The sequence below is a fragment of the Lucilia cuprina genome, chromosome 3, assembly GCF_022045245.1.
Source record: "Lucilia cuprina isolate Lc7/37 chromosome 3, ASM2204524v1, whole genome shotgun sequence".
Classification (NCBI taxonomy): domain Eukaryota; kingdom Metazoa; phylum Arthropoda; class Insecta; order Diptera; family Calliphoridae; genus Lucilia; species Lucilia cuprina.
This window is the reverse complement of record NC_060951.1, coordinates 36,758,386-36,770,685: the sequence shown is the minus strand read 5'-3', so window position 1 is coordinate 36,770,685 and position 12,300 is coordinate 36,758,386. Positions and strand designations below refer to the sequence as shown.

Below are 12,300 nucleotides of genomic sequence, written 5' to 3'. Positions count from 1 at the left end.
ACTATAGACTAGACTATAGACTAGATTATAGACTAGACTATAGACTAGACTATAGACTAGACTATAGACTAGACCATAGACTAGACTATAGACTAGACTATAGACTAGTCTATAGACTAGACTATGCTATAGCCTAGTCTATAGACTTGATGGACGGACTACCAATACATTTTCGAAAACACAAAGTAGAATTTCTAAATAACAGCTAGAAATGGTGATGTAGTTATTGGACATCGTTCACTTTGGTCGATTGGTTTAGTTTTTTTACTTGTCATTTAATTTATTTATTTGTCTCCAGAGATATACACAGTTATTTCTTGCAATTAATTGCTCTTGATTTTATTCAATGAATTAATTGCAAGATATAAAAAAGTAAAATAAATGTAAAATAAAATTAAATAGTTATAAAAATTCATTATTAACATTTAAAAAGTTAAATCGTGGGGTAGATCAAATAAAAAATAGATTTAGTAGTATTGCCAAAGGTTTTCGCAAAATTCATTTTATATACGACCTCCTTTTAACCCACTGTTGCTTACAAGCTATCTGTAGCTAATTGTTTTGTACCAAGATAAATTAGCAAATCTAAATAATAAGTATATTAGTAATATAATCTAAAATTTTATTAAATCAACATATTTACATAATTATTTACCTTTTAATGCATTTAATTAACAATTTTGTATAACAAATCAATAGTTTAACGGTTACGTTCCCAACTTTTCAATTGAAATCAATAATAAAGTGTTAAAACTTAAGAACTTTTTTAATTAAATACATTTTACTAAGTACAAGTATAAAAACAACTAAATTCTATGTAAAAAATAACATAAAAGAAAATTAAAACATTTGTTGTTGTTGCCCTCAGAACGAGAGAATAAATTTCAAAGTAACGAGTATCAAATAAAAATAAATATGACTTCATACCAAAGATTTTACAAAATCTATTAAAATACAATTTGAAATACAGAAAAAAACAACAACTAAAGAATAGAATAGACTGGTAAATACAACACAACAGCAACAACTATAAAAAATTAAAACAAAATAGAAAGCTTTAAAGAACATGGACTATAAGCGAATCGGGGTGCTAGGCTATGATTTGTATTTTTATAATCTATAGTCAAGACTATAGAGTGATTTGTTGTCAAGACTACAGAGTGATCTACAGTCAAGACTACAGACTGATCTATAGTCAAGACTATAGAGTGACCTATAGTCAAGACTATAGACTGATCTATAGTCAAGACTATAGAGTGATCTATAGTCAAGACTATAGAGTGATCTATAGTCAAGACTATAGAGTGATCTATAGTCAAGACTATAGAGTGATCTATAGTCAAGACTATAGAGTGATCTATAGTCAAGACTATAGAGTGATCTATAGTCAAGACGATAGAGTGATCTATAGTCAAGACTATAGAGTGATCTATAGTCAAGACTATAGAATGAATAATCTATAGTCAGACTATAGAATAATCTATAGTCATAACTATAGAGTGAACTATAGTCAAGACTATAGAGTGATCTATAGTCAAGACTATAGAGTGATCTATAGTCAATACTATAGAGTGATCAATAGTCAAGACTATAGAATGGTCTATAGTCAAGACTATAGAGTAAGCTATAGTCAAGACTATAGAGTAAGCTATAGTCAAGACTATAGAGTGATCTATAGTCAAGACCATAGAGTGATCTATAGTCAAGACTAGAGTGATCTATTGTCAAGACTATACAGGGATCTATAGTCTACAATATAGACTGATCTAGTCCAGACTATCTTAAGTTAAGACAAATTGACATTTTGTTTGATGGAGAATGAAATAAACTTATGTGAAATTTGTCGTGTAAAAATGAACAGTTATTACACTATTTCACAGCTAAACATATAGAAAAACTAACAAGATCATATGAATATATATGAATATATTGTAAAACGTCATCAGCTATTAGGCGTACAGTAATTAATTTCTATATACAGTTTAAATACCAAATATAAATATTCATTAAAGGGGGATTAGGAGCAAAAACAAAAAAAAAAAAACACAACAGTGAAACGCTCCCCATATGTCCTTATATATCAAAATCAGATCCCAACCCAAACATAAAATACCCACCCATTTATTGTACAAACAACGTTTGTGTGATGGCAAACAAATTAATAAAAATAGAAATAAAAAAAACAAAGATATTGTAAAGTATATTTATTTAAAAAATAATAAATAAAGTGCAAATAAACAAATGTTATGCAAATTGATAAATAAATCATTAAATGTTATGGATAAATTCATTTAATGACAATTTTAATTATAAACTATAAATGCTCAATGGAGTACAAATGAAATAATGTTGATAAATTATTAACAATAAAGAGGGAAAAAGGAATATTTATAAAAGCGAACAATAATGCAAATATACATATGAAAAGAGAGAGATAGATACAATTGTATCTAAAAGTATGTCTGAATGTTTTGCCAACATGAATGAATCGTTTGCTTGTGTATTTTGCCTTATTTTTTTTTTTGTGAATGAATCTTTTGGTTAGCTGTTTTCTAGATTTCCCACTGTTATTTTAAATTATTAGTCGATATAATGCCTAAGGCTAAATAGCGTTATTTTTCTATTACCATAAGTTGACCAGACCACATTTATATAGAAAAAACACACACAAACAAACTGGTCAATTGTAATAAAAATCACATCAACATCCCCATTAACAGTTGTTTTATTTATTAAATATTTATACATTGTTGCTAAAGTTAGTGGTTTATATTAATCGTAGCTCTAAAAGATAACAAATGTAGTTTTTTTATTTTTACTATTATTAAAATTAAGTTGTTTCAGTTAACGTAATAAACCAACGAACAAACAAATGTATGAATGAAAACGACAAAATGATCGATGTCTGTATTTAAATATTTTAACTGCCGAGAGTGATACCCAAACTACCACAAATCATGTTCCCAATTGATGGTGAATAAAGCAACCAACATTTCCATTAACTTTTGCATAAAGTTGGGTGAAAGAGTGTGGTGTCTTGTTGGAGTTTTATTGCTCTGATAGTTAAACCAACACGCAAAACAATTATTTTTATGATATTTTTTTGGTTAGAAAAAAAAAATAATCAGGGGCGTCGAATGGTAATTTAAGTGAAAACACTTTGGATTATTAATTAAGATTGATTACTGATTTACATTTCAGACTATTAACTGATCTATAGTCAAGAATTTAGACCGATCTATAGTCCAGACTTTTGACCGATCAATAGTCAAGACTATAGCCCGGTATATAGTGCAGACATTAGACTGATCTATAGTCCAGACTTTTGACCGATCTATAGTCCATACATTAGACTGATCTATAATCCACACTTTAGACTGATCTATAGTCCACACTTTAGATAGATCTGTAGTAAAGGCTATAGTAAAGACTGTGGACTGATCTATAGTCCAGACTATAGACTGATTTATAGTCCAATAGTGCAGACTATAGGCTGATCAATACTCCAGACTCTAGACAAAATTTATAGTTCAGACTATAGAATCATTTATAGTCCAGACTATAAACTGTTTTACAACCCAGACTAGAGATCGATCTATAAACAGAATTATATTAAAGAATATGAACTGATATATAGTCCAGACTATTGCCTGATCAATAGTGCAGACTACAGACTGATCTATAGTCCAGACCTTAGACTGATCTATAGTCCAGATTCTAGACTGATCTATGGTCCAGACGCTATATACACACTGATTTATAGTGCAAACTAGAGATCGATCTATAGCTCAGAGTAGAGATTGATCTTTAGTTCAGATTAGAGATTGATCTTTAGTTCAGATTAGATATTGATCTATAGTCCAGACTAGAGATTGATTTATCGTCCAGACTGGAGACTGATCTATGTATAGATCTCCAATAAAGACCATGAACTGATTTATACTCCAGACTATATGACTGAGCAATAGTGCAGACCATAAACTGATCTATAGTCCAGACTGTGGTCTGATCTATATACCAGACTGTAGACTGATTGTAGTTAAGAGTGAGATTGATCTATAGTTCAGGCTAAAGATTTATTTATAGTCCAGAATAGAGATTGATCTGTAATCCAGACTAGATATTGATCTATAGTCGAGACTATAGAGTGCTCAGACTATAGTGATGATAAACAGTGATATATAATCCAGACTATGGAGTTATCTGCAGGTCAATAAGAAACCGATCTGTAGTCCAGACTATAGACTGATCTATAGTGCTTTCTGTAGACTGATCATAGTTCCTTTTGTAAACTATTCTGTAATATTTTTATAGACTGATTTACTGATCTATAGTTCAAACTATAGAATGATCTATATTCCAGACTTCTGAATGATCTATAGTGCAGATTTCAACCCTGTGTTTAGAAAGACCATTAGTCCTGACTATAGACTGATGTATTGACTTTCTATCAAATAATCTTTAGTCCAAACTATAGACGGATCTGTAAACTATAGACTGATCTGTATACTACATAAAATCCGGCAAAATAGACTTAGGTAACTATAGAATGATCTATAGTCCTGTTTATAGACAGATCTTAAGTTTTGATTAAACACTGATGTAGTCCAGACCATAGAATGATCTATAATCCAGACTATTTAATGATCAATAGTTCAGACTATCGAAAGATCTATAGTCCAGACTATTTGAAAAAAACAAATTATTATAAAAAAATTGACCCCTTTTACTGACAACGATTCTGATCACTTAAACAATTAATTTTATAGTTACTATCAGTATTTCTTTTCTTCTGTTTTTTTGTTTTATTAAATTTTAATTTTTTATGAGATATTTTAAATTCAAACTGCTTAATGTTAAAATATCGTGTTTGAAATTATATTTGAATATAATTCGTAAAACACACAAATCATTATAACGCTTGACGACGCAAATGATAATGATGATGACAATCATAGCTGATGGTAAATTTAAATTTGAGCAGTTATAATTTAATGATATGGACTGACTCACCCCTCTTTTAGAAAAAGAAAAAAATCTCTCTCTTGCAAACCCTTTAAATGTTCAAACGAAGTGATGATAGTTGATAACGATCGGTTAGATCAATGAATGATGTTGATTTTAAAATTTTAAACTTTAATAAAGTTATTATATTACTAAAAAAAATAACATTTCAAAATTTTTTGTTTTAAAACCTTTAACTATAAACATTTCTAGAGTATTTTTTAACGAGAAGAAATCTGCAAATGATTTAAGTTGTTTTGCTTGTTATGGCTCGTTTGTATTAAACAATTAATTATTTATTATTAGTTTTTTATACATTTATAATGTTCTTCCTCAATCTGTCAGTGGATTATTAAAAAAAATAAGAACAAACTAGCCATAATAATTTCTTTTAATAAATTGTTTGTAGAATGTAGAAAATGAGAAAAAAATCGACATTAATTTGTTGTAAAACGCTTAACAATTTCCCTTTTCATATTTTGCAAATCGCTCTCTTGTTGTGAGGATCATGCTATAGTTTCAATGTGGGTAATAAAACAAAATAAACGAGGTAGATCATAAAAATCATTTTAAAATTTAAATCAAAACTACTATTCAATATTTTAGAAATTTAGCAGCAACCTGTAGAGAGAATATTTCTCTATTAACAAATCCAAAAGAAATGATCATGATCATAAGGTTCACTGTAGAAAGTCTTATAAACACTCTAGAGTCTTTTTAACATAATTTCGCCTCCTCCTCCTCCTGCATAAGAATCTATGTCTGTGTTTATGTTAAAGAATTGGTCGAGATTGATCTATGAACAGGTCTATAGTAAAGACTAAGGACGGAACTATATTCCAGACCGTAGACTGATCTATAGTCCAGAGGCTATAGACTGATCTATAGAATATATAGACTAATTTATATTCCAGACTATACACTGATTGATAGTCCCGACTAGAGATTGAACTTTGGTCCAGAGATTGATCTTTCGCCGAGACTATAGACTGATCTATGTATAGATCTCTACTAAAGACAATGAACTGATTTATAGTCCAGACTATATACTAATCAATAGTGCAGACTTTAGACTGATCTGTAATCCAGACTGCAGACTGATCAATAGAGCAGACTATAGACTTATCTGAAGTCCAGACTCTAGACTATTTTTTTTTAGAAATCTAGCAGCAATCCGTAGAGAGAATATTTCTCTATTAACAAATCCAAAAGAAATGATCATGATCATAAGGTTCACTGTAGAAAGTCTTATAAACTCTCTGTGTCTTTTTAACATAATTTCGCCTCCTCCTCCTGAATAAGAATCTATGTCTGTGTTTATGTTAAAGAATTGGTCGACAATTTTTAATTGTTGCCGCCAATTAATTTGCATGTAAACACAAATTGATCGCAACATAGAGGCAAAACATTATATGCATGTGTGTAGTAGGTAGAAAAACAGCAGAGGCAACAGCAGCAGCAACAGTAACAATAATAATAAAAAAACATACTTTAAAATCATACACAGTAAATGAGCGAACATACGATGATACCATATACAATCATCGTCATCATTGCCACCACCAATATCATCATCCACAACAACATCCAGTCGTCAGTTGTTGCTATATAGTATAATGGAACAAACTAGCCAACACATCATTTGTATCCAACAGTGTGCCTCACTCAGCAGCAAGGAAACTTAACTGTGTATAGATCACCAGCAACAGGCAACATAAACACACAACAACACTCCACCAGAGCAACAGCAACTCAGCGGTAGTTATTTTTCCCCCCATATTTTTCAGCGTTGTTTCGGTTTTTTTCCTTTTACACAATTTTTATTATTATTATATTTTTTTTGTTTAAAATAGACCACAAATTACAACATGCACAGCTTCTGATCGGGTGGTACATATTTACCCACAGCCATTCTATACATCATACCAGGCAATTGATCATATATATAGAGTGCAACATGTGAGTATGTGAGCAAGTTGGGGTATTTGTACAGAGTGTGAAAGATATTTGGTTGTAAAAGAAAACTGCAGCTTGCTCTTAAAGAATTTATTGATTAAAAGAACCCCTTACAATTAGAGGAAATCCCTTGTTTTAATAGTTCGTATGATAGAGCTATAGATTTATCTATAGTCCAGACCATCGACGAATCTGTACTATTGACTGATCCACAGTTCAGATTATAGACTGATCTATAGTTCAGAATAAAGACTGATCTATAGATAAGAATACAGACTGATCTATAGTTAAGAATACAGACTGATCTATAGTTCAGACTTCAGACTGATCTATAGTTCAAACTGATCTACAGTCCAGAATATTGATTGTTCCATAATTAAAACAATAGACTCTATAGTATAGAGCGATCTATACTACATACTATAAATTATAGAATAATCTATAGTCCAGATGATGAACTAATCTATAGTCTATACTATAGACTAATCTATAGTCTTTACTATAGACTAATCTAAAGACTATTTATTGCCCAGACTATAGAGTGATTTATAGTCCAGACTATAGAGTGATTTATATTCTAGACTATAGAGTGATTTATAGTGCAGACTATAGAGTGATTTATAGTCCAGACTAGAGTGATTTATAGTCAAGACTATAGAGTGAACTATAGTCCAGACTATAGAGTGATCTATAGTTCGGACTATAGAGTGATCTATAGTCCGGACTAAGGAGTGATCTATAGTCCGGACTATAGAGTGATCTATAGTCCAGATTATGGAGTGATATTTAGTCCAGACTGACAGATTATAGACTGAACTATAGTCCAGACTATAGACTGATCTATAGTCCAGACTATAGACTGATCTATAGTCCAGACTATAGACTGATCTATAGTCCAGACTATAGACTGATCTATAGTCCAGACTATAGAGGGATCTATAGTGCAGACTATAGACTGATCTATAATGCCGAATTTAGACTGATCTATAATACAGACTATAGACTGATCGATAATCAAGACTATAGACTGATCTATAGCCCAGATTATAGATTGATCTATAGTCTACACTATAAACTAATCTATGGTTCAGACTTATCTGTATTCCTGACTATGGATTGATCAATAAGAAAACTGTCTTCTTTTTGAATGATTTATTACTTGCTCTAATGTAAAAATGTACATGGTACCCACATTACAAGACTTTATAGAAAAAAATCCAACATGTATGATCTGATTCTTACATGTTGCTAAACTAGCGAATGTTGCAGTTACTAAACTCTAAAACACACTGGGTCTAATGTAAATTAAATCAAAAGAACTTTTGGTAATATAATTTTAAAAATTCATAAAAAATATAAACAAATGAAATATTCAGAAAATTAACTTTAAACCTGTAAAAGATCTTTTTTTAATGATCTTTTTTATATATATTGGAAGTTTTCTTCAATAATTGCTGCGATGTTCGCTTCTTTGCGTTAAACAAATTTTACTAACCCACTGTTTAGAGGTGTTATATGTGTGTTGGTGAATGTAGAGTTGTATTTTGCAATATATTACATTTGTTGCCGCTAAAATGCATGACACGATTACGCGCAGTAAAGAGTAAATGTTTTTTTTTTATATATGAGTAAAAAAAACTTATTTCCTTAACATTAATTTTATTTTTTCCAATAATATAGCTTTTTTTGGTCTTACAACATTTTCGTTGAAATGATCATTATTAAGATCATCATTTTCAGAGTAGTTGTTGTGGTAGTTGTCTGGCTCATCGACAACAAATATTTTATGTTGATCAACAAGAGATGCTGTAAATGGATGATTCCTTACGTTTAAAGTTTTTTGCTTTTTCCCTCATTTGCTGTTTTTTGCATTCAGTTTTTTGTTGCAGTGCTGTTTTTTCAAAGTTTTTTTTTTTAACAAATTGGGCGAGTCTAACTGGCATCAGTGTGGCATCAACAGAAACATAATGTTGTTGTAGATCATTACCAGTAAACATCATGATCATTATTTTGCCAAGATTCTCTTATGACGTTGCGCTAGCGATCGCCATCATCAAAAAGGTGTTTTTGTGTTTGGTAATGAGGTGAGAAACGCATTTTCTATAAAATATTGTTGGTAATATTTTTCAGAAATTTTTTATACCATTTCTTGTTTTTACTAGTTTGTCTTCCGTTTTGGGGAACCAAGAACATTGTATTTATTAAAAAAAAGAAAAATTCTTTAATTGTTAAAATTTGGAACATTAATTAGAATATTGCGAAGTCCCTAGCTTCTAGAGCCTCTAACTGTATATTGTATTCGGGTTAGATATCAAAAGCGGTACAACATTACAAAATTTAATGAAATTGATCAAAATCTCAAGATAATTTGTAAAGAAATTTTAAGCGATTGTGCAGCGTCCGAGATTCAGCAGAAACAATGGAGTATTCTTAATGTTCTTTCGAAACAGATTTCACACAACATCATTATCAGTAAAAATTGCAGTTTTAATCGTTCAATTCGTTCGATTCTCATCAAGATGCCACTGATTTCAAAACTATAGAAATATCCATCCATAGTTTAGAAATGTTTTCGATTTTATCGATTTTATGTGCCTAATTGTAAAAGTCCCCAATATCTGCATTAATTGCAGTTTTTTACTCTAGACTCTTGTCTGGAACTCTCTTAAGACAAATTCCAGTTCAGCGTACGATTTACGATAACAAGTAATCGTGTTCCAAAAATTCGTGTGCTGAATTGACGAATATTAAGCCTAGGTCTTATAGATAGACTTCGAGAGTGTTATAGACTCGACAGTGAATAAAGTTTCGCCTAAACTTTTATTGAGTTATTTTCCATAACGAGAAGATCTAAAGTTATTGATCATTGATCTTCACTACAGATCAATAACAACATCTCTTTGAGATTTTACTGTATTCTAAATCAATTGCCAAAGCAGAGTATATTTCAATTATTTCGAATCACTGATAGCAATAACATGTGATCAACTTCCAAGTATTATTCACCTGTGAATGAAAAGTTTCATCATAAGACTTTTGTTAAGGAATTTTTGTTAGAGAAAAGCTCTGAATTTGAAATCATTGATCTTTACCAGTTACGATCAATGTCAAATGTTTGAGAGATTGAAAGAAGTTGCAAGTTTTTGATTTGTCACAAATGTTTAACTTATTTCTGGGAATTGGAAAAGTTTCATCCAAAGAGATTTGCTCAGGAATTTTTGTTAGAGAAAAGCTTTGAAGTTAGAGTCATTGATCTTCACAAGTCAACCATCAATGTCAACTTTTTAAGATATTGAAAGTTGCAAATTTTTGATTTGTTAGAAACCTCTTTCAGGGAATTAGAAATTACTTGCCAAAGCAGGGCATGTTTCACTGATTTCGCATTATCGATAATGATCTACAAGATATGATGGACTTTTAATTATTTATTCGCTGAATTGTTTGATACCGAGTACCGAGAAAAAGCTCAGTACTAAAGGTCAATGACAATGAATTTAGAGCTTTTTAAGAGACAATAAAAGATTTTGAGTTTGCCTCATATGTTTTAACTCTTTTAGAAAATATTGGGAATTACTTAAAGGTAATAACATGAGATCAACCGAAGACTAGGTCCATCTATAACCAAATTCCACAGCTAAAAAGTGGCTAAAAACTTGTATTGATGAATTTTCACAAGAGAACGTTAAAGAAGCTAGAGTCATAGATCGTTTGAGCTTTTGAATGCAACGACAGTATGTTGATCTGTTTATATTACTTTGAATTAGTCTATGTTAAGCTACTTGTGTATGATCGCCTCCAAAAGCTATGAAATGTTCATTAGAGAAAAGTTAAAAAGTCATTGAGTCTTTAAGTTAATGATAAATGATCATATCTATAGGTTACTTTAAAAAATTGACCGTAATAACATGAGATTAACCAACTTTCAAATATCCCTCTGATGATTAGACGAATTCCAAGCCCCTATCCATCTATAACAAAGGTCCACAACTATAAAATCGCCGAAAACTTTTATTGTTAAATATTTATGAGAGAACGTTTGAATGAATTTTTATTAGAGAGTAATAGATCGTTTGAGCTTTTGAGACAGTATGTTGATCTGTTTATCCATTCCATTAATCATCCATTGAATTAGTCGGATATGTTAAGCTACGTATAAAGGATCATGCCTTCAAAAGCTATTATTGAGAAATGTACATTAGAGAATAGAACAAACGAGTCATTGATCGTATTCTCTTTGAGTTAGAGATAAATGATCGTATCCTATGACTTTGAAAGCAATGACAAGATATAGATGGGTTTGATAATTCTTTGGATAAGATTGAAATATATAGTAACTTATGAAGTTGAAGATGGGAATAGATCAAAAGTTAAAGTCATTGATCCTTTCTCTTTGGAGCATTTGAAAGTAATGATAAAACTCTGATTTGTCTATAATATTACGGCTCAATTTGAGGCCCTCTTTAAGGGTATTTAAAATTACTTGCTTTTCGTTTATTTAAAACATGTAAATTTTCCACATTAACAGATCAAATGATACGTTTTGCGGGAAAGGCCCACTACAATTATTAATGTCCTCGATCTGGTACTTTCCATACCAATTCCAAACTGAAATTCTTAGAAAATAGGTCGACAAATCATTTCATTACAAATTATTTTAGAATTTTAGCTAAACAAAATTTAGATAATAAAATGATAAGAAAGCTTCGGAAATAGCCATCATACAAATGAGTTTGTACGACTGTGATGTGAGTCATGTTTGAGACATAATTAATTACCAAGTTAATGATGCGTAAAATTAAGTTTTATACAAAATATTCCGGAAAAATATTAGCCGCAAAATATATAAATTAATTGAATTTCATTCAAAATCTCTTCCGCATCCTAAACTAGAGTTGCCATACTAAAACATATTCAAAATACTCACACAATTTTGACCTAGTGAAAGAAAAGGAAAAAAATAAAACCTCAAAAAAAACAATGAACTTTGCGTTACAAATAGTGTACATCATGTGAATTTAACAAAAATAAATTTTTTCTTTTAGCAACAAAATTTTTTTACAATTTTTTTTGCGAATAAAAAAATCTAATTATTTATAAAATTTCTATGATCTTTATGCGCATAAAAGAAATTTGTTTTTTTCATTTACTTGTAGATTGTTTTTTTTTTGTCTCCTTTCCTCGCAATTTGATTTACAAACATTGGTCACATTTTGCACCAAAATAGGTGAATCACAATTTCGTGTAGATTTTTTGTTGTACAAGTGCGATTGTACGCCAAAAATGAAACGAACAAAAAAAAGTCACACCAGAGATGTATAAAAAAAGCGATCTGACGTGAGA

The 12,300-nt window shown here is 30.3% G+C and overlaps 1 long non-coding RNA gene across 11 annotated transcripts in view; it reads left to right on the top strand.

Annotated features, from left to right (window-relative positions):
* LOC111691222 overlaps window positions 1-12,300 on the top strand; it is a 36,842-nt gene that overhangs the window by 14,549 nt on the left and 9,993 nt on the right. Inside the window, exons 3-4 of one of the 11 annotated variants that reach the window (XR_006940313.1) lie at window positions 6,512-6,762; window positions 6,858-6,966. The exons of the other annotated variants lie outside the window; for them this stretch is intronic. This is a non-coding gene — a long non-coding RNA (uncharacterized LOC111691222). Of the gene's footprint in view, window positions 1-6,511; window positions 6,763-6,857; window positions 6,967-12,300 lie in introns of those variants that run through there. 11 annotated transcript variants of the gene reach the window in all.